Source organism: Pteronotus mesoamericanus, unplaced genomic scaffold (genome assembly GCF_021234165.1).
Source record: "Pteronotus mesoamericanus isolate MK-2021 breed Mesoamerican mustached bat unplaced genomic scaffold, CSHL_Meso_final contig_101, whole genome shotgun sequence".
NCBI lineage: Eukaryota > Metazoa > Chordata > Mammalia > Chiroptera > Mormoopidae > Pteronotus > Pteronotus mesoamericanus.
Window position 1 is genome coordinate 24,142,037 of NW_026555001.1, and position 21,231 is coordinate 24,163,267.

A 21,231-nucleotide genomic window follows, 5' to 3' on the forward strand; every position below is an offset into this window, starting at 1 on the left:
GGGAATGATGTCTGTGACAATTCCTTCTAATTAGCCATTTGCATCCTTTTTGCTTTCCATCCTGGCTCCTCTTGCCTCTACCGGTTTACAGGTTTTAGTAGCAAAGGAAGAATGCGCTCACCTGAGATCCAGTAACAGTTCCGTTGCTCCTGACAGACCGTTCCAGGCTCCTCCGAACACTGAGAGCCAGCTGCCCCAGGCATTACGGTATTGCCCATGGAGACGGAGCCCAGCTCTCCAGGGGAGAGAGGGCTGCTGCTACCTAACGGGACTAAGAAAGAGTACTGACGGCATGCGGAGAGCCTCTGGGACACAGAGCGCCTTCTGGTGCTGTCAGGACCCTGAACGTCCAGGCCCATCAGGGAAAACAGTTTGAGTCACAGGCTGCAGGTTGCCTTGCAGGGTGTCCAGGCTTTTGGCATCTCTGGGCCACGTTGGATGAAGAGTTGTCTTGGACCACACATTCAATATACAAACACTAAAAGAAACGGATGAGCAAAAAAAAAACCAAACAAACAAACAAAAAAAAAAACAACAAAAAACGTTTTAAGTAAATTTACGATTTGGTAATGGACCACATTCATAGCCATCCTGGGCCGCATGCAGGCTGCGGGCCATGGGTTGGACTCCCCTGCATGAAAGTACTGGCTACATGAAGGGAAAAGCCAAATATCAATTACATATGCTGAACAGTTTCACATTTAAGTACTGGGACATCTACCTATATTTTCTTCCTTGACAGGTTCATTAGGTAGCTACATAATTTAACTAATGTCTTAGTTTTCCTTTCAGCTCTCCCAAACATTTGATGAAAAGTCTGAGGATGATAGATATAGAATATTATGGTAAAATCATAACTACCTATAGGAAAAAGAGGTATCAGCAGGATATGTTCAGTTTGTAGCTAGGTGGAATAACAGGATATATTTTAAAAGTCTCTTTCCTTGGGGAGCAATTTTGTTCTGGGTATGTTCTTTAAAACTGTAGATTGGCAAGGATGTACATATGGATGCTGTTCACTAAAGGAGTGAACAGTACTGGTATTTGTCAGTTTAACTGCTCAGACTCAAACACCTTTTCTATCTTGGTTGAAGCTCTAAATAGATGCGGGTCAGAAATGGAAAGGGGAAAGATCCTTCCTCTGCCTGCCTCCTGACAGCGCATGGCTCCGTGACTGAGCTGCAGTCAGTCACCGGCTCCCACCAGGAGGTTAAGTCTTGCAGAATGACACAGAGGTCTCGTTTCTGTCAGGGGTTATCGCAGCAGCTGTGGTGGAGTCGAGAATTCCATGATGAGATGGCGGGTGTCCAGAGGCAGCTGTGACATCCCAAATGCCATTCTCTGGGGTGTGATCTCCTCTCTGCTGTTCCTCCTTCTCTGGTTCATGCCAGCCTTCCAGGCATCTTTGTGAGCTACCGGGTTCCTTTTCTATAGATTCCATTTTTTTGTTTGTTTGTTTATATTAACCACCATGTGCTATTGTTTGACATCAACATTTCTGCTGTATTCAGAGGATCTTGTAAGCAAAACTCTGAGGGTGACAAGCATAAAGAAAACCACGGTCACTGTCAATAGCTTGCAAGCAGCCTGGACCTAGAGTTCAAGAGGAGATGATCTGTTCTTGAAACTAAGAACAAAGGACAGCTTCATATACCCAGGATGGGGCCACTGGCTTCCGAGGCAAGGGCTCAATGCAATAAAACAGGGAGAGCAAGATAGTAATGAGTAGAATGTGCCCATCATTTTATGTTACATGGCACATCCTCATGTTGATTTTATTGGATCGTTCTTTAATTCAGTGGCTTTCAGAGCATGGTGCTTGTAAGGTCAAAATTATTTTCATAACAACAGTGAGAAATTATTTGCCTTTTCACTGTGTTGACATTTAATGGTGGGTGATATTGCTGGCACTTGAGCACAGCACCACACTATTCCAGTAATTACTTTAGTTTTTACCAACCATGCACTTGCAGGAAAAAAAAGACAATTTTGGTTAGGGTTGTCTTTCATGAAGTAGTAAAAATATTACTGTTATTAAATGTCTAACATTTGAGTATGTAGCCATTTAATATTCTGTATGATCCAATGGGAGGTACACATAAAGCTCAAGTTTCTAAGCTCTCTTTATGTCTTACTGATATGTTTTATGGTAGCAAATAATAAGCTAACGAACAAAACTGCCAGTTCCATTTATTAAGTAGTTAGGTCCAAGCAATATGTTAGCTGTTTGAAAAAAGTTATACATATAAATTGAAAGAAATGATAATAATATATATTATTAATAGAATAAAATACTGATGGGATGTGCCTGCTGGTTATTGCACCAGTTTTTCAAATCGTGGGATTAAATTGGATGCTACTCTCCTTTCCTGTTTCACATTGATTTTTTTTTGCCTGGTGTCCAGCAGATGTTGCTGTGTCTCCCCGGCACATGGTGGGGCGTCTGCGGAGCCCCTGTGAGGGCCTGGTGTTGTAGGACCCAGGTTGGACCGCGTGGGCGTAGACCATTTCAGCTGCACACCAAGGCACAGTGTAGATGGAAAAGCACTTGTACAGTTGCTTGAGAGAGTCCACAGCTGCTCCACATTGGAGTAGCCACTGCTTCCACACAGCACCATTTTTACTTGTAAGAACAACTCACAGACCATGGCTCTGAAGAGCTTGAAAGCTTAAGGATTAGGCAGATATTTTCCCCAAAATGAATGTAGTGTATTGATAGCCTTGTTAGACACTGATACAATTCAAGTTTTTAGATAAATATTAGGATTTGTAAAATGTGTATCTACCACAAAAGTTTTGGCAGCTTTTATTTAGACTTCTGAGCTGAGATCTGTAGTGAAATCAACAAATGTGATTTTTTAATATTGTATATTGAAATATGTCAACATTTTGAAAATCTGTATAACTCAATGAATCAATATTTCCCCAATGACCAATGTAATCAAAAGATGCATGAGTCAAAACTCTATTCAAAAGGCAAATAGAGAAATAGATTTTAACTCGCTAGATTATAAAAAGTTTATTGATGTAGTTTCAGATTCCATGTGGCAAGTAAGCTTTGAGAGGCTACTATTTCTCTAGTTTAGTGCAGTATCATAGCAGAATGTCTATAATTATATGAAAAAGCTGTTCAAGTGCTCTGCCCTTTCCAACTGTATGTCTACAGAGGCCAAGCTTTCACCATGTATTTCAATCAAAGGGACATATTGCAAAGATTGAGTGCAGAAGCAGATATGAGAATTACTTGTTTTCTGTTAAGCCAGGCATTAAGAAGATATTTCAAAATGTAAAATAATGCTACTTTTCTCCTTAACTTTTTGAAAAAGTGTTTTTAATAAAAATATTTATGTTAACATGTAATTAAACTCTTGTTCTCAAAAGAATTAAATATTTTTTAAATTCTCAGCTTTGACTTCTAATTAAATACTAACAGGAAAACAGGAAAAAATCCACGTTTAAAGAGAAAAGGCTCTTTGAGGTCATCAGGGTTTGCTAAGATTTTAAATGGTTTCTGAGAATAAATATTTGAGAACCACTGTGTTAACCTTTGGATTTGGCAGAGAAGAGCTTGTGGCAGATGAGGAAGTGGTGCTCATCAGGGTTGAAAGGACATACCTAAGGTCATGTAGCTAGAATTGAAGTCAGAATGGGAATTTGTGTTGTTTCCTTGAGTTTTCTCTTCTTCTTTTTTGTATGATTTAGGAAAGAGTAAAAACTTATTCATACAAGAGTAGGACAAGAGCCCATTAGAGAAACACAAAACCAGGCCAGCATGGATACAGCAGGTACTACTTCATCTTTGTCCTTGAACTCAATATAGTATTTATCTAAGAAGTTTAAGGTGGAAGGCCAAAGGCTTCCGTGACTTGACTGTGGTGCTGTGGGAGACTAGAAATGACTGATCTAGCCTTTCACAGACCGGTAAACTCCTTTCAGAGCAAGAATCTCACCTGGACACCTGCAGTGACAGCAAAGACTCCCGAAGAGCTCATTGGGAATGGTGATGTGGAGGGAGGGTACATGGTTGTCTGAAGGCTGCTGTCTGGCAACATTTAACCTGCAATAAAGCCAGTCTGTCTTCATGCTTTCTGAGGCCCTGGCAGCTGCTGGGTCATTCCAGCAGGGTCTTGGGCATATATTTGAAGATGACGGGTCACTTCAGGACATCACTGTTAGTCACAGCAGTCAGTGGTAGCAGCTGCTGCTTTTCACAGCTTTTTGACTACTGACTGCCAATTTGTAAAAGTCATCTACTTAATACTGTTTCTTTTTTTTTAATGTATTTTGTTGATTATGCTATTACAGTTCTCCCAAGTTTCCCCCTTGGCCCCTCTCCTTCCAGCAATCCTCCCTTTAGTTCATATCCATGGGTCAGGCATATAAGTTCTTTGGCTTCTCTCTTTCCTATACTGTCCTTAACATCCTGCTGTCTATTTTGTACCTACCAGTTATACTTCTTAATTCCTGCACCTTTCCCCTGTTCTTCTCCTTCCCCCTCTGAGCTGATAATCCTCCAAATGTTCTCCATATCTATGATTCTGTTCCTCTTCTGGTTGTTTGCTTAATTTATTTTTTAAATTCAGTTGTTGATAATTGTGAATTTGTTGCCATTTTAATGTTCATAGTTTTGATCTTATTTTTCTTCAGTCCATTTATTTCATGTAATAATGGCTTGGTGTGGGTGAACACCTTTAGCTTTACCTTGTCTGGGAAGCACTTTATCTGTCTTTCATTTCCAAATGATAGCTTTGTTGCATAGAGTAATCTAGGTTGTGGGTCCTTGCTTTTCATCACTTTGAATACTTCTTATCAGTCCCTTCTTGCCCGAAAAATTTCTTTTGAGAAATCAGCTGACAGTCTTATGGGAACTCTTTTGTAGGTAACTCTCTGCTTTCCTCTTGCTGCTTTTAAGATTCTTTATCTTTAATCTTTGGCATTTTAATTATGATGTGTCTTGGGGTGGTTCTCTTTGGGTCCAACTTGTTTGGGACTCTGAACTTCCTGGGCTTGCATGCCTAGTTCCTTTGCTAGATTGGGGAAGTTTTCCTTCATTATTCTTTCAAATAAGTTTTCAGTTTCTTGCTCTTCCTTTTCTCTTTCTGGCACCCCTATGATTTGGATGTTGGAATATTTAAATTTGTCCCTGAGGTTCCTAAGCCTCTCTTCATTTTTTTTGAATTCTTGTTTCTTCATTCTGTTCCAGTTGAATGTTTATTTCTTCCTTCTGTTCCAAATCTTTGGTTTAAGTACTGGTTTCCTTCCCCTCACTCTTGGTTCCTTGCAGATTTTTCTTCATTTCACTTAGTGTAAACTTCATTTCTTCCTGGGTCTTTTTTATGCTGTTGTAGTACTCAATGAGCTCTTTGAGCATCCTGGTCACCAGTGTTTTTGAACTCTGCATGTGATAGGTTGGTTATCTCTGTTTTGTTTAGTCCTTTTTCTGTGGTTTTGTTTTTTCTTTCATTTGGGTCATATTTCTTTGTTTCCTCAATTTGGCAGCCTCCCTGTATTTGTTTCTGGGTATTAGGTAGAGCTGCTTTGACTCCCTGTCTTAGTAGGGTGCCTATTATAGAAAAGGCACCTGTAAACTATGTGGGGCAGAGCCTTAGGTAATTACCGGGCAGGGCAACCTACTTCACTGCTCTGTAGCTCTGTTTGGGGGGAGGGCCTGGAGAGGGGACAATGCCATTTCCTGGCGTCTGGATGTTTGTCCGGCATTCATCCTGTTGCCAGTTACGTCACTGTTTCCCCTTCTCCCTGTATGTGAATTTTGCTCCTCCAGCTGTTGTCCTGGTGCTGAATTCCAGAGGGGCTGAAGCTGTGTACATTCTAAGTCTGTGTGGGCCCTTTACGCAGAGTCCCCTTAAAATCCATGAGTTTCTTCCACAGCCCCAACCTGCACTGGTTTTTATAGCAGACATTATGGGGATTTATCTTCCTGGTGCTGGAACCCTGGGCTATGTGGTCTGGCCTGGGGCTGGGATCACTTGCTCCCAAAGGTATCCCTCCCAACTTTTATCCACCACATGTGAATGTAGAACTGCCTGTTCTTCCACCACCAGCTCTCCGTGCCACACATTTCCATGTCTCTCTGCCACTCTCCCCCTCCTACCCATCTGGATGAATGTGGCTTCTTTAAATCCTTGACTGTCAGACTTCCCTACAGCTCAATTTTCTGATGGTTCTGGGTGCTGTTTGTTTTAGAGTCTAGTTGTAATTCTGTGGTTGTGTGAGGAGGCAAAGCATATTTACCTACACCTCCATCTTGACCAGAAGTCCCAGTTCCCTCTTTAACACTGTTTCTTTAGCTCAAAAAAATTATTTTTTGGTGGCGGGGGGCGGGGCGGTATGTGTCAACCACATTAGTGAGCAAGTTCAAAAGCCAGAGAGTCCTTGCAGCATTCAGAATCAAAGATACTTCTCTAGGCTTGGCTCTTACAAAAGAGACCAGTTTTTATTGTTGGCTGGATGTAGCAGGGAGAACCGAGCTCTGAAAGGTTTTCTGGGGCTGTCCTATTATTGAAAAATCAATAGCTACACAAGGTAGGGTATTAGACCATATTATGAGACCTAAATTACAAATACCCTTTAATGTCTATAGAATCATGGCTGTTACTGGGCAATCAATTTTGGCTTTATTACATCTTTCAGTCTCTGTTATACATAAACAGCAGCTTGGATACTTTCAGAAAGATGGGTTTCAAAACAAATGCCAACCTTCAGAGAGCATCTGAATAGACAAGAACATAGGATTTTTATTACCAGGCCCATATTCTAGTGCAGAGGAATCAATTGGGCAGGGGTGCCAAAGTTAACACCATTCATACTATTAAACAAAGCAGGCTGCTCCTATAGTTTTGAGAGAAGGCTCACTGCATGTAAATAGCTAAATGTTCTAAGAATAACTAATGAAGATTAAAGCAATCGGAGGGAAAATTCCTTTTTCAGATCATTCTCTCTCTAATGATGCTTTATAGTAGTCTACCGTGGTTCCTACAATGTCACCGTTGTTCATTCCTAATGTGTGTTAAAAATCTAAGGCTCCCATTAGCTTGCTCCTATTTAAATGCCAGCATATCAACAGGGAAGGAGGTTGTTAAAGCAGGACGAGGGAGGAGGTAAAGAGATTGGTATTATGGGAAGATAAATCTTACTGTCTGTAAGATGTATTGGGAATAAGGGAGAGATGGGAACTATATTAATGAACTACTGTATAATTTCTCCATAGCTATGATTTGAAATCAATTGAGGTGGGCATTTGCTCCATGGGAGTTATGCTTACCTGGGAGAAAGGCATATTTATCTCTGTCCAGATGTAGATATGAACAAAGGAAAACTCAAGTAACAGACTCAGCCTTCAGGTTTTTCTATTATTAATGCAACTCTGGAGCCAACATCTGGATGAAAATATATATCAGCAAAAGAGTCTTTCGTTCCCAGCTGTGTGAATGCTGACTGTGGTGAGCACACGTCTACTCAGAGGGGCTCCTTATTCCCCAAACCCTCTCCTGCAAGATACAAGTGATTCAAAATATATCCAGAATATTCAACTGGCCTTGCGCTGATGGCCTCATACATTCACTTGTTTGTTAGTTATTCATTCAATCAGAAATCATTTACAGAGTACTCACCTACTTCATATCAAGCTCTGATGAGTCAGTAAAGTTTCCCTCTGGGCAAATGACTGGGAAGAGCTGGCTCACAGAGGGTCTCTCATGGCTGAAGAGCTTGGATGTTGTCCTGGAAACAATGGGAAGCTGTCAGAGGATGTTAATAAGGAGAGTGGCATGGTCACGTGTTAGTTTCAGACAGATCTACGTAACTACTACAGGGAATATGGGTTGGAGGGCAGGGAAGCCTAGGAAGAGGGAAAAATAGCAGACTATTTCAATATACTCTAGGCACAATAATTATAAGATTGGTTAGATAATCAACTTGAGTGAGAGATGGATCCTACCCATTGTGTTGGACTTGGTAGAGAGAAAGTGGGAGCCCTGGCTGAAAATGTGCTGAGCATGAGTAAGGAGAAAGGGAAGTAGTGTTTAGTGACCATCCATTCAACACCCAGCACTTTTTTATAATGTGTGTAGTGATCATCGGTCCTAAAATAATGCTCTCCAATAGCTATCATCATTTTCATTTTAGACATGAGCATACTGAGCTCAGTGACCTTCCCCTAAGATCACAGAGCAAATGTGTGCTGGAGCTTGGTTTTTGATGTCAAAGATTGGCCTTTCCCCACCATTCCTTCTATTTTTTCCTCTAAAGGACTGTGCATTTAACAAGTAAATAAATAAATGAGTTTTGAAGCATTAATAATTCTGCTGTCATTGAAGATTGACAGAACCTCAATGTCTGTAGAAGGTCAGATATAGGAAATGGTGATGATAGAGTGTGTTGAGTGTTGAAGTTTCTCAAAGGCATTTGGGGTCACCTTTGAGCAATGGCTTGGGGACTGCATTTCCTGGCAGGTGCAGAAAGAGGAGTTATTCCTGGCTGTGTTCTGCCAAAGGCAGAATCTTTGCCTGTGGAGATAAGGATTTTTTTCCCTAACTGCATATTCTTCATAATAGGCTAGATTTTAATGCTAGAGCAATTTTTAATATCTGAGAAAGAATAACTTGCTTTAAGCTGGCTAAATTCTACTACCTGTGGTGTTTTTCCGATTAAAAATTATTTTATGTGTAACCCGAACGTCCTGTTCCCAAAAGCTGCCCACAAAATAAGTGTAAATATTTCATATTTAATACCAAAATTATAACATGAGATCTTCTGACCTAATTGCCTGTCTTTATACCATTTTCACTTGTTCTGAAGGTTTCCCAGGGTAATTCACGTGTGTTCAGAAAAATGTACCACATGTTTTTTTCCTTGGGACTTATTTTGATTTCACCACTGTCAAATAAAAAAACAAATCCAGACTTTGTAAAGAGAGACTTTATTTGAAAGGATTATTTCAAGGATTATTTCTCTGATCATGTGGTCAGATAATTCAGCTGTTACAATAAACAAAACTCTGACCACATGGGCAGCCAAGTTTGCGATCAAGGTTTAGGCGAAAATATTTTTTTCTTTTTTCTATGAGACATAAACAAGGCTACAAATAAGTAAGGGTGTAGAAGTGGGACGAAGGCGTGGCTGGGCCAGAGAGCAGGGACTGTCCGGCTCTGATTCAGTCTGTACTTGGGGAAGGGACGAGGGATGAAGAAGGCACTCTGTCCTGGCTGACAATTCAGGGGCTTGGGGGAAGGAATACATTTAAGCAACGACGGTTTAGCAAGCTTTCTGTTTTGATTGATTGGGAGGTTAGGGAGCATCATGACTAATAATTTATGAGAGAAAGAATGGGGGTTGGGAGGTTCTGTGTCTGGTCCTGTCTTATGTAAACCAGAGGGCCGCTGTGACTCTCTTCAGTCACTCTGGGAAGGACGTCTCTTCGCAGTCAGCTCTTCCTCAGAACACACAGAGTGGGCGGGAGCTTTCTTATCCACGGCTGTTTTTCCGAATCGCAGTGCCGGGGTAAAACTCAACATTGTTGGCCCAGCTTTTACCACCGTGTGATCACTGTGTTGCTTGACACGCTTGACTTCACTAGATGACGCCACTGCCGCCCCTGCTCTAGGCTCCCAAAGGGGACTCCCCTCTCAGCCACACCTTCCCAAATGTGGAGGGGAAAGCTCTGTTGATTCAGCAGAGCATAGCTGAGGCCAGGCTTCGAATTTCAGTAAAAATGTATTGAAAGATGAGGGGGAAAAGGAAGGGAAGCCCATGGCAGAGAACACCTCCCACTACCAAGCCTGTCTGCTCATGGCTATTTTTAGGTTCAAGTTCAAGCACAGACTACCTTTAATTAAAGGTGCAAAAAGTGAGTCTTCATTTCCTGTCCCAGGAACAAGCTTTTCACAGGATGATACAGTGGGATTATCCACTTAACTGGAGTTACAGTCCAGCCTTACTCAGGCGGAGACTTTGCCTTTGGGCTCCAAGTGGAGCTACTACGATAACCAAACCAACAAGACTACATTCCAGAAAGCTGTGTATGAAGAATGTCATGTCCAGCCAATACTGAGCCCAGTGTTCTCCTCAAGGATGAGACATAAAATACGGTGGCCTACCCTTGTCCTCCTAGAGTCCTTCTGATCTCAGCGTGCTTCTGATAATGTCTATTCAGCACAACTTGCTAAGAATAAGCAATTATTTGTAGACATGGTGGTCTAAATCCACCCAGAGAAGAAACCATTGACCTTCAGAGAGACAATAAAGAAACTTTTGCCAGAATGTTCTGCTCTCACCTGGCATCTCCCACCCAGATAACTCCTGTTCACCTCTCAAGGCCCAACTTCAACATTCCTTTCTCAAGAAAACCTCCCCAGCTCCACATGTAGTGACCCTCTGCTGGATTGTCACAGCACTTTGCACTTCCCCATGGCCTTTAGGTCACTTCCTTTTTAAGTTATCTGTGCATTTCTTACTCATTTTCTCTCTCCTATAATACCTTTAGGGATATATCCGACTTGTCAATGCTCTCAACTGGCACAAGATTACTGTCCATAGATATTTGTATGAAAACTTCTGGAGAAAATCTCTGATAAAAAGATACATTGTATTTATTTAGGAAAGAAACAGTAAGGTGCTGAGTGTAAGACATTAGCATTCAAGTCGAGGATGACCTCACTGTTCCTAAAAACAATAGGTGAGAGCTGACATATAGTTTCATGGATATACATTGTCTGGCAGAAATAGTGCCCCATTTTTATTACAAAATCTTTTATTACAAAATCATAAACATGTCATTCTTTATCATAACACTGTCACACTCAAGCACACCATATAACATTTTAGGTGAAGTGTTCACATTAAGACTACAAATTTTAAACCCATATTGTCACCCTACCTACCACACTCAAGCAGGCCTTCCTGCTGTCGGACCCTGTATATGGCCTAGTACAGTGGTTTCTGTTTTGTTTTGTTCTTTTTTAATTTTCAGAACAAAGCCACTGCCTGCCTTAAGGATAAATTGGAGTCTCCACTCTTGAGTCATAGAAAAACATGCAAGAAATTTTGAAACAGCAGTTTTTCCAGATTCCACGTGCATCACGATGTTTGTTTATTTTTACCCTTAATTTTTTTAAATTAAGAGTTTAACAATACCAAGGCTTGTAAGGTTGTAAAGCAATGGGAACTCTCATTTGCTGCAGATGAGAGTACTTACAGATTTGGAGAGAAAATAGCAACATGTAGTAAAGTGGAAGGCATGTAAATTCATGACGCAGCTAATCCATTCCTACATATATGACATCAAAAAAAAAAAAAAAAAAAAAAAACAACAACAACTACCTGGTCCAGGAGAAGTGTGTAAAAATATTCATTGACATACTTAACAATGAAATATCAGAAGCGACCTAACTGTTCATTAACAAATTAAAAGATCAATATGTTGTTTCTTTACCTATAGTGGAATACTATGTAGTTAAATAAATCATCAACTTAGGGTCAAAAATATAATGTTGGGGAGAAGAGCAGACTGAAGGTTGATATACCTTGATGCATGAAATCTCAAAGCATACACATATATAGTTGATGGATCTTTATATACACATATGTAGCAAAACAAAATCATGCATGGGAAATATACTATCAGACTTAGGACAGTGATTACCTTGGTGGACGGGAGGAAAATGGAATCAGAGGATGATTAAAAGGAAGCTTTAGTTTTATCTACAGTGTCTCAAATGATTTGATAAATATGGAAAGATGGGTTTGGTGGGCACATAGATATTATATTCTTCTCTGTACTTTATTTACTTAAAATATATTGTAATTTTAAAAAAGGAAGTTAGCACTATTCTTTTAAATATAAAAGTATGACGGTCACTTGCATTGAAGGAGGAGAAGGCAGGGTAAGAGAACATTCTCATGGAAATCTCTAGCATAGCCTGGTGGTTAGGTGTTAACATAACCCACAATCCCATGCTTGGGAAAGGTGAGACTTCCCCAGCTTGGACTGGGACAAATGAGCCAAGGTTCCAGTGCCAGTAGGATAAATTACCACGACTTTTCCCTATCCCCGTCTTTTTTGACTTGTTGCTGCAGCTCCCTTTATTCTTTAAAACTACACATTTTAAACCCATATTGTTATCCTACCCACCACACTCAAGCAGGCCTTCCTTCTGCCAGACACTGTATATGGCCCAGTACTGTGGTTTCTGTATTTTGTTTTGTTTTTAAATTTTCAGAACAAAGCCACTGCCTGCCTTAAGGGTAAATTGGAGTCTCCACTCTTGAGTCATAGAAAAAACATGCAAGACGTTTTGAAACAGCAGTTTTTCCAGATTCTATGCCTATCATGATGTTTAAACTAATAGCTCTGCCTCAGCTGGGGCCTGAGGTTGCCTATGTTATTTTCAGAACTAATGATGTATAGGATAGCCTGAGCTCCGGAAATGGTCATACCTATACTCGCCCCACCCCCATGATTTACCATTTCCAAAGCAATTTCATATTGGCTCATTTAATCCTCATGAGTACCTTTTGAGAAAAAAATAAAAGGTACACCCAGTTTCCAAGTGAAGAAGGTGCAAGCCATACCCATTCCTTGACTGACCCAAAGCTGCACAGCTGAGAGCAATGCTGGGCCCCCAGCCCGGGTCTCCTGACTTGAAATCCGTTGCACTCGCAGTGACTCCCCGGCTGCAGAGTCAACAATAGGGGTGACTTGGCCTATTTCTATCTTAGTTTTAAATAGATCGTATTTCCTTGGCCTTCTTTTCCAAATGAGAGCCACTGGATGGGTTTATCTCAAGTGGATTCTGTTCTTTGGCATCGAGCCTTCTTTGTCAAAGGGATTCCGAGTTAGGGAAGATCTCAGCAGTTCGTCAGTCCAATGCAACATCCCCCCCATGTGGCTGTCAAGCCTAAACTTGAATGTCTTAGCTGACGGAGAGCTCATTCCTTTACACACTACCCTGCATGCTGATTTATTGGCTTAGAGACTTACGAGAACTCTGAGAGAAAAACAGTAGTCATCCTTAATTTTTAAAAGAAGAAACTAAGGCAAGGTTCCATATTTAGTGTTTCTAGACTCTAGTTGATCCCTGTAGGCTGACCCTAGAGGCTTCTTGCTAACTGAGCATCAAGGACGCCGGCTTCATACCTGAGGAGGGTATCTCCATTGTTGCAAATGAGGGTTACAAACCTTCCACATATTCTGATGGGCATTTGACTGCACGGGGATGTGTGTCCAAACAGATGGGGATTAAGGAAAGGAGCCCCTTTTTTGGAGATTTGGGCTTTGGCTTTGTTTGCAGGGCTTGGCTATTGCAGGGCAGGGTTCATGCATCCAAAGCACTGTGCCAGCACCTCCTATAAATACTCCAAGTCAATTTAGAGAAATACTACGTTAGATGTGAGGCAACGACTGGAATCTGGATAGAAACCTGGCTTCAGTACAAACTCCTTTTAGATTCTAAGGCAAAAAGCTGCCACCTCATTTTCAGTGTATCTATCTCTGCAACTGAGTATGAAGTGGGCCTGCCTATTACACCGCCTGGAGTGGACAAAGGACACCTCTATGTTGGTTAATGTCTGAATGTCTGAGCCTCGCTCGAGACCCACCTATTTCTTCTGATGTGGAAAACGAAATTTTGCAGATTAAAGTCAGTCAGTCTTTTCATTTAACACCCAGTCTCATTTAGGTAACTGCGGCATCGATTCCCTCTCTCCGTCCCTCCCTTCCCTTCTCTCCCCCTTTCCCCCCTTCCTCTCCCCCTGGGGCAGCGTCGGGGTACAGGAGTCTGTGTCAGCTCCAGGCATGGGGGGAGCTGGGCAGAGAGTCCCGTGTGTTGTGTGTACTGGTGGGCCACCGCCGAGGTATCGCCTCCAGCCAGGTCTTGGTCACCACCCTGTCTCTGCTGGCTTTGTGGCGTCTGCTTGCCCACTCCCCCTGGCCTCCAGCTGTCGCGCACCCTGTCTCCTTCAGGGCTGCGGGAGGCCCCGAGGCGCTTTCTCTGGGTCCCTTTGTCACTGTTGCTGCTCCACCCTCTGGCTCCTGGCAAAACCCAGGAATTCACTAAGTGGTTTGTGATAGCCCTGAGCTAAACTCCCAGGTCTGGCGTCCAAAGTGGAATGCGAAGCCGTCCTCATGCCTCTTCTTCACACAGAGCAGAAACACTCACATCTCATCCCTCAGCTTTGCCCGCCACCCGTGCCCAACACAGGAGTGTGTCTTGTCTTTCCCTGCATAGCTGGGACACGGCTCTTAGGTCAGCGTTTGTTTTTTTCCCCCTGCTCATGGTTGATAGAATTCAACTATTGTTGATAGTGCAGTTCTTGAATAGCAAACATCATCAACAGCAGCAACAATGACGATCGTCCTTTGAACTTTTCGAAGTTCTTAAAAGGAGATTGTCAAGGGGGCTTTTCCTACTGTCTTGGAATTTTGGCTGAAGCCCCCAATGTGGAACATTAAGTGCTGTGCCATTCTAACGAGAGCGCTCAGTGGCTGCCAGCCAGCCCTTCCTGTGCTGTGACAAGAGTGCCAGTCCCCTGCCTGGGAACACCCATCCTCCCCTTCCCAAGCAACCTCTGCAAATTGGAGACTGAAAATGCCAAGGGAATTAGTTAGAGGACAAGGAAACTTTGCAGTAATAGTTCTACATGCAGCTTCTCCTTCCTTGCCCAGGAAGGGAGGACGGGTGATCCAAGAGAATCGTCTAGAGACTTCTAGCGGGTCAACAAGAAAGGCTGGGTCCATGCTCCCTAGGTGGTGGTTGCTGAGCTGAGCTGCAACATTCACAAGTCACTGCAGTGCGGCCCATTACAGCGTAGGTCATTCTATGAGGTTATTCTTCACAGAGCTCAACACAGGTGGCCTCGGATGAGGATGTAAGATACAGCACGGGAGACGTGGTCAGTTACAGTGGAATAACTGAGTATGGGGCCAGGCGGGTACTGGAAGTATCCGAGGGACCACTTTGTAAAGGATACGATTATCTAACCGCTCACTGTGCTGTACACCTGAAACTAATACAAAATGATATTGAATGTAAACTGTAATTGAAAAATTAAATTAAAAAAAGAGACACAAAAACAAACAAAACAAAACAAAAATATAGGCGGCCTGCTAACCATGGAAATGGGTGCCTGACTCCAGCCCAGAAGCAACAGGTGATTACAGACGCCGTGGATACAGACAGGGCCGCCACGGGCAGATGGCCCTCGCTGCTGCCCCGGGCTGCAGCAGGGTGTCTGAGAACGGCACTGCTGGGTGCTGTAGCCAGCAGCTGGACACGAGCCGTCTTTCAGAGATCCAACAGGGCGTCTTTCTGGGACAAGGGGGAGCCAGCGGAGTGCGTGGGGATGGAGGAGCGAGGGATTGACTAGACGCCCGGTGTCCCTGGAGAACTCTGTGCAGTGGGGAGGTTCTCACAGGGGATTCTGGAAAACCTACATACGGGCCCCTTGGACGAACACGCATGTGACACCTGCCACACAGAGGACACCGTCAGCTGGAGTCCAAAGGAGATCAGGGGATAGGATCTGAGAAATGGCAAAGATGAATGTTCGGTCCCTTTCCCATATCCCTCCCTGCCTCTCTGTAAGGGGTTGTGAGGGGCACTCTAGGTCCCAAGGCAGGCATGGGCAGGGTACAAAGCTTTCATGTGGGTGAGAGTAGGGTCTTTCAGTTCATTCTCGGGGGACATTTCTGGTGCAAAATCTCTGAGGTGTGCCTACAAACCACCAACTAAAATGAGGCCACTTCCAGAGAAATCTGTCTCAGGACTAGGAAAAAAAATGAACCAATTTTACTTTTTAAAAAGATATATATATTTATTTATTTTTTCGGCAAGGGAAGAGAGGGAGAGAAACATCAGTGCGTGGTTGCTTCTTGTGCGCCCCCTACTGGGGACCTGGCCCACAACCCAGGCCAGTGCCCTGGCTGGGAATCGAACCAGCGACCCTTTGGTTCACAGGCCAGCACTCAAGCCACTGAGCCACACCAGTCAGGGCAAAATGAACTAATTTTAAAATTCCCTTGTAGTGCTCCTATCTACTGACTATTGAATAGCTAACAGTCATTACTGGAATGACTCCAGGGTAGGGGGCTGACAGAGCTGCGGAACATTGGAGAAAGGCAATAGAGCCAACACCCCTTGCCATAACTTTCATTTACCGGACATCTGCTGACGAACAAGGACAGACTGTATAGCAGCACGTCTTCCTCCAAAGCCTGCTTTTGGATCCACACGGAAGCAGCCTTGGGAAGATAAGCTCCAGCTCCCACCTTCCATAGGCTTCATGGAGAGCTGCCTCCACTTCCAGGAACTCAGACAATAGTCAAGACATGGTGGGTGGCAGCCTCCGGGGCCTGGGATGGGGTTGACCCCCATTTTACGATCCAGGAGGCTGGCTGAAGGGAGGGCTGTAGCTCAGAGAAACAGGAAGGTCATTCGGTGGCGCGCAGCAGACTGAAGTCGCTGTAAGACGGCCTTTCGAAGTTGACCCTGTAGTTGGAAGGAGCTCACAGAACTTTGCAAAGTGTGCGAACCTTTCTTTGCACGCTGCTTACTCCAGCTTGTCTTCTATTTACTTCAGGCAAAAGGAGCCCAGCTTGCACCTCTCTGGATTCTACTTTGCTGTTTTGGTGTCTAGCAGGTTTAAATCTGGAACTACATCTCCTCCTTTCCTGTCCCTGGGCATGGCCTTACCCAAATGAGGTTGGCGAATGAACAAATCTCTGAAGCCCAGTTTCACTCCTATCTGGTAAATAGGAACACTTGGTCTGATGCATCCTGGGATTCAGGCTCTGAAAGTGCTTGCACAAGAACGGGCGTTTGTTCCCAGCTGACTGACGTGGCATTTTGGCCTTGCCTTTCTTCCTGCCATCCGTATTAGCTTTAATCCCTGATTTACAAATAGTCAGGTCCTGTCAGGCCACACCAACATGTCACCAGCAAACGGCTTCCTCCCTTGAGTGGCCGTTGCAACTGGCAGCAAGTCCTCCGAGGCGCTGTTCTTACCACGGTGTATATATCATCCCCCCCGAGAAGAGTGATAATCTTTCCTGTTCCAGAAATAACTGGCTTGGGTGCAGTTTGGGGTGTAGTCTGCAGCACTCAGGGAGAGCGATCACAGCAGCGTGTCTGTCTTGAAACGTCTCTTCACAGGAAAGGTAGCAGGAGAGAGACAGGCAGTCCCCAGAAGAGATCCACAGGGTGACAGGGGAAGAGGGGGAAGGCCGGTAGATTCAAAGAGCTTTTGTCAACATTCTGCAGAGACCCTGTTTTGATTTGATGCCATGTGTTCAGTCCCAGAGGCTTCAAACCCAGGTTTCCTTAGTCAAGAAATACAAGACGTAAGACTTGCTTAGGCTGCAAAGAATGGGAAAGGAAGCCCTTCATTCCCCAGCGTTAGCTGTTGTATTAATTTCCTAGGGCTGCTGCAAGATGTTACCACAAACTGGGTGGCTTCAAACAATAGGAATTCTTTCTGTCACAGTGCTGGAAGCCGGAAGTCCAAGATATAGGAGTCAGTGGGGCTGTGCGTCCTCTGAGACTCTGGGTAGAACGCTTTCTTGCTTCTTTCTGGCTTCTAACGGTGGCTGGCAGTCCTCGGCTTTCCTAGTCTGGCCGCGGTAACTCAGTCTCTGCTTCTGCCCTTAAAGTGTCCTTCCGGTGTGCCTGTCTCTGTGTCATCTTTCCTCTTCTTATAAGGATGCTGGTCCTATAGCATTAAGGGCCACCCTACTCCTATGTGACCTCATTTTAACCAATTACACCAGCAGTGGCCTTGGATCCAAAGTCATATTCTGAGGTTCTGGGGGTTAAAACCTCACGTATCTTTTTTGGGATACACACTTCAACCCATAATCGCTATCCAGTGAGTTGGAGAGGTTTGCCTTCTGCAGTCACAGAACCGCGTGGCTGGGCCTGAAGAGGCCATTGAATCAAGCCCTTCCTCCGCTCTCTCCTGCCGCAGTTCCCCTGCAGGCATCTGGGGCGAGGGGTCCCCCACCTCAGGCAGGGCCGCATCTGCTGGAGGGGCAGGTGCTTCCACAGGCCACAGTGTTGCCCACAGTCAGGGAGGCAGTGGGGAACGCATGCTTGGCCCGTGGGAGTTAGGGGTGGAAAATGCTGGCGGCTTGGAGAGCCTGCTCCAAGTTCAGGTTGCGGGGACTCAGGCTCTGGAGAGGCTGCCGGTCACTCCACTGCAGGTGTTTAAGTGGCTACATTTTGAGAAACACTTACCTAGAGAAAAGGGTCAAGGTACAATTAATTTGAATTTTGGATTAAGTCCTGAGTAGCTGTGTGTCTGTAGGCAGTAATAAAGCCGTCTAAGCCTTGGCTGTCTTCCCCCGCCCCTCTCCCGGCCACCCCCAAATCTGAAAAAAATGATTAATAAGACATACCGTAGTTTCCAGTGTATAACACGCACCCACATTTTTGGCCCAAATTTTCAGGGGAAAAAAATCTTCCGTTTTAATTTTTAAATTCAATTTTTTATTTATATTTAGCAACAAAACTAATTATCATATTCCAGGATATTATTTTGCATATGGATGTTGTTATTGCTTTCTAGAGTTATACTTTTAACACATAAAGCATAAATAAAATAATTGAAAACGTTTATATAGCTACCAAATTAGTACTACCTACGTATCATGCACATCCTTACTTTTCCCTCAAAAATTTGGACAAAAGAGCGTGTATTATACAAGGCAAAATATGGTAATATATGGTGGTATTTTAAGAATGGAAGAGAGCCCAGGCACTCCAGCCTCACAACGTTACAGGGAAACAAAAGGTCTTGCCTCTCCCTATTCACGGCTGCCCTCCTCCTTCCTCGAGCCTCTCTGGAGTCTTGGGGCGATTTCCCACGTGACCAGGCTGTGGTGGGTGACGTTCGGCATCAGTAGCCCTCCCCATCACGGTTCGCTCTTGATCAGCTCCAGCAGAAACCCCCACTGATGCCATCAGGCCAGCTGCTGAGATCGGCCCCTGGCGTGTTTGGTGGCTTCAGTCTCAGGTAAAACCCCTGACGCCCCTTGGACATCTGCTTTTACCCCCGACCCTGCCAGGAAGACCCTCCCGGGTGGTTGAAACGCAGCCCTCGCCAGCTGCCCTGCACTGGCCTCCGCTCCCAGCTCTGGGGCCTCCCTGCCCTGCTTCACCTCTGGGCGCTCCCCGTGAGCAGCTCTCTGCCACGGTCCCGTGTTGGAGTCTGTGTCTTCTAGCCTTGGGTGCTTTAATTCTGCTCCTCTGGATTTCATCCCCACCCCAACGTCACATCCCCTTGGTTCTGCCCCTGTGTGGGGCCCCTTGCAAACCTTGGCTTTGGTCACAGGAATTGTAGCTCGTTTTAGTCTCACAGGGATCACGTTCTCCTGCCCTAGATGAGGGGCTGCTGCCTTGGAGTGGGAGGGAACACGTCCTGGAACCAGAAGCATTGCTTCCCTTCTGCTCTCAGGCCTGGGAGCTGAGCGTGGCTCCTGGGGACAGGTCATTTCTGCTCCTCAGAGGCCTTGCATGTCATCCCTGTCCTTCAGCATCATAAGGACCTTCTTTTGAGACTGAAGATATGCTCACAAATTGCTGCACCTGACATATGATATAGTTCATAGTCTTTACAAATGCCTCTGCTCATACAAATCTAGTAATTCCTTTTTTATACTCAATACTAAGGTCTGAAGCCTACATATAATAACAGGCCCGATGCTTTTCTCTGATCCATCTACGGCATTGATTTCTACTCATTGTTTAATTAAGTGCTGGACACATAGTAGGTGCTCAATACATAGTAGCTGCGGTGGCTTGTATTATACAGAGTTCCTGCAAATGTAAGTCTTTCTAACATACAGCCTACATTCTATCCCCTAGCTTTCATTGTTTTCTAAGCTATACAGAATAAGTTTATTTCCTCCTACCAAGAAAGTTTGGGCTCTTAAATCAGACTGAATTCTATAACATGTGTTATGGAAGAAATCCAGAAATTAGCACATATTGAGTATACCTTGCAACATTTCCTTTCCTCTACCTCGTACCCTTACCATGTAAGGTCAAGGTCAGATTTTCCTCTTTAAAGAGCAACATGTGCAGGACATCGTATGATCCCCAGGAAATCGGTAGAGTATGTGGTGTAGTTCCGTGCTTCTTCAGCTACCCAGAGATCCAGGTCACCTAGACAACTGCATCGTCAATGAAAACATGTTCACATGGCTCAAAATATATGTGAAGTGGAAAAAATACACTCAAACATGCAAAGTGCTTGGAAAAGTGCTCAGGCACTAATTTCGCCATCTTTTAGTGATTTTAGTTAATGGAGAAGTGATTCAAAATCCCTAAACAATTTTTTTTTCAATCTGGCCTTCCCACCACACAGCACACTCCTGCTGATTCAATTTGAGCAGAGAACATTCAGGTGCTCTCAAACAAGCTTCCAACTAATTTGCCTAAGGAAAAAGAAAAAAGTGCTTTGGTCCTGAAAGCTGAATTATAAATCTCGGAGTGGGCAGGAAGGAGGTTGTTCCATGGGAAAAAATGCCTTTTTAAAAAACTGTGAAGTTGAAGGGAATCATGGTAGCGATCGGACCATGTGAGGGCTGGCGTCGACTTTGCTGCCAGAGGGAGGGGCAGCGTGAGGGAAGGGACCAATGCGAGGTTTGGGCCGGGAGCCGCCTGAGTGCGCTCTCCGGTTTGCTGCTGGCTTTATCCACTGTAGCTATTATCTACTGTCATACCTTCAGCATGATGCAGATACTATAAATAGTGGCAATTAGGATTAAGAAATGTGATTAAATGGTAAACTCAACCACAGCCATCCAGCTCCAATATTGAATATGGTGGATTTTAATTTCCCTCATCTTTCAAATTCTGGCAAATTATAAAATACTCTGTACACCGAACGTAGTTCTTTTTGCAGTGAATCGATTAAGTAAAGGAGAGGCCGTTCTGGATTGACTAGAGAACAGAGGCCCTGCTGGACAGAGGACAGAGGGCGGCGACTGGAGGGGTTTCCTCCAGTGCCCTGGTGGTGGGTGCGAGCAAACCAGAACCTAAGCAGACTCTGCACGCAGATCTGACAAAGAAACAAAAACAAGCATCACACATCACCAGCGAGGCTTTCCCAAGTAGGACAACTGCCTAAGCTATAACCTACCAAATCATTTATTTGCTTTGCCTTCATGTCTTTATAAAAACCTTGCTCCTGGCTGCTGTTGATGAAGCGTGGCTAACC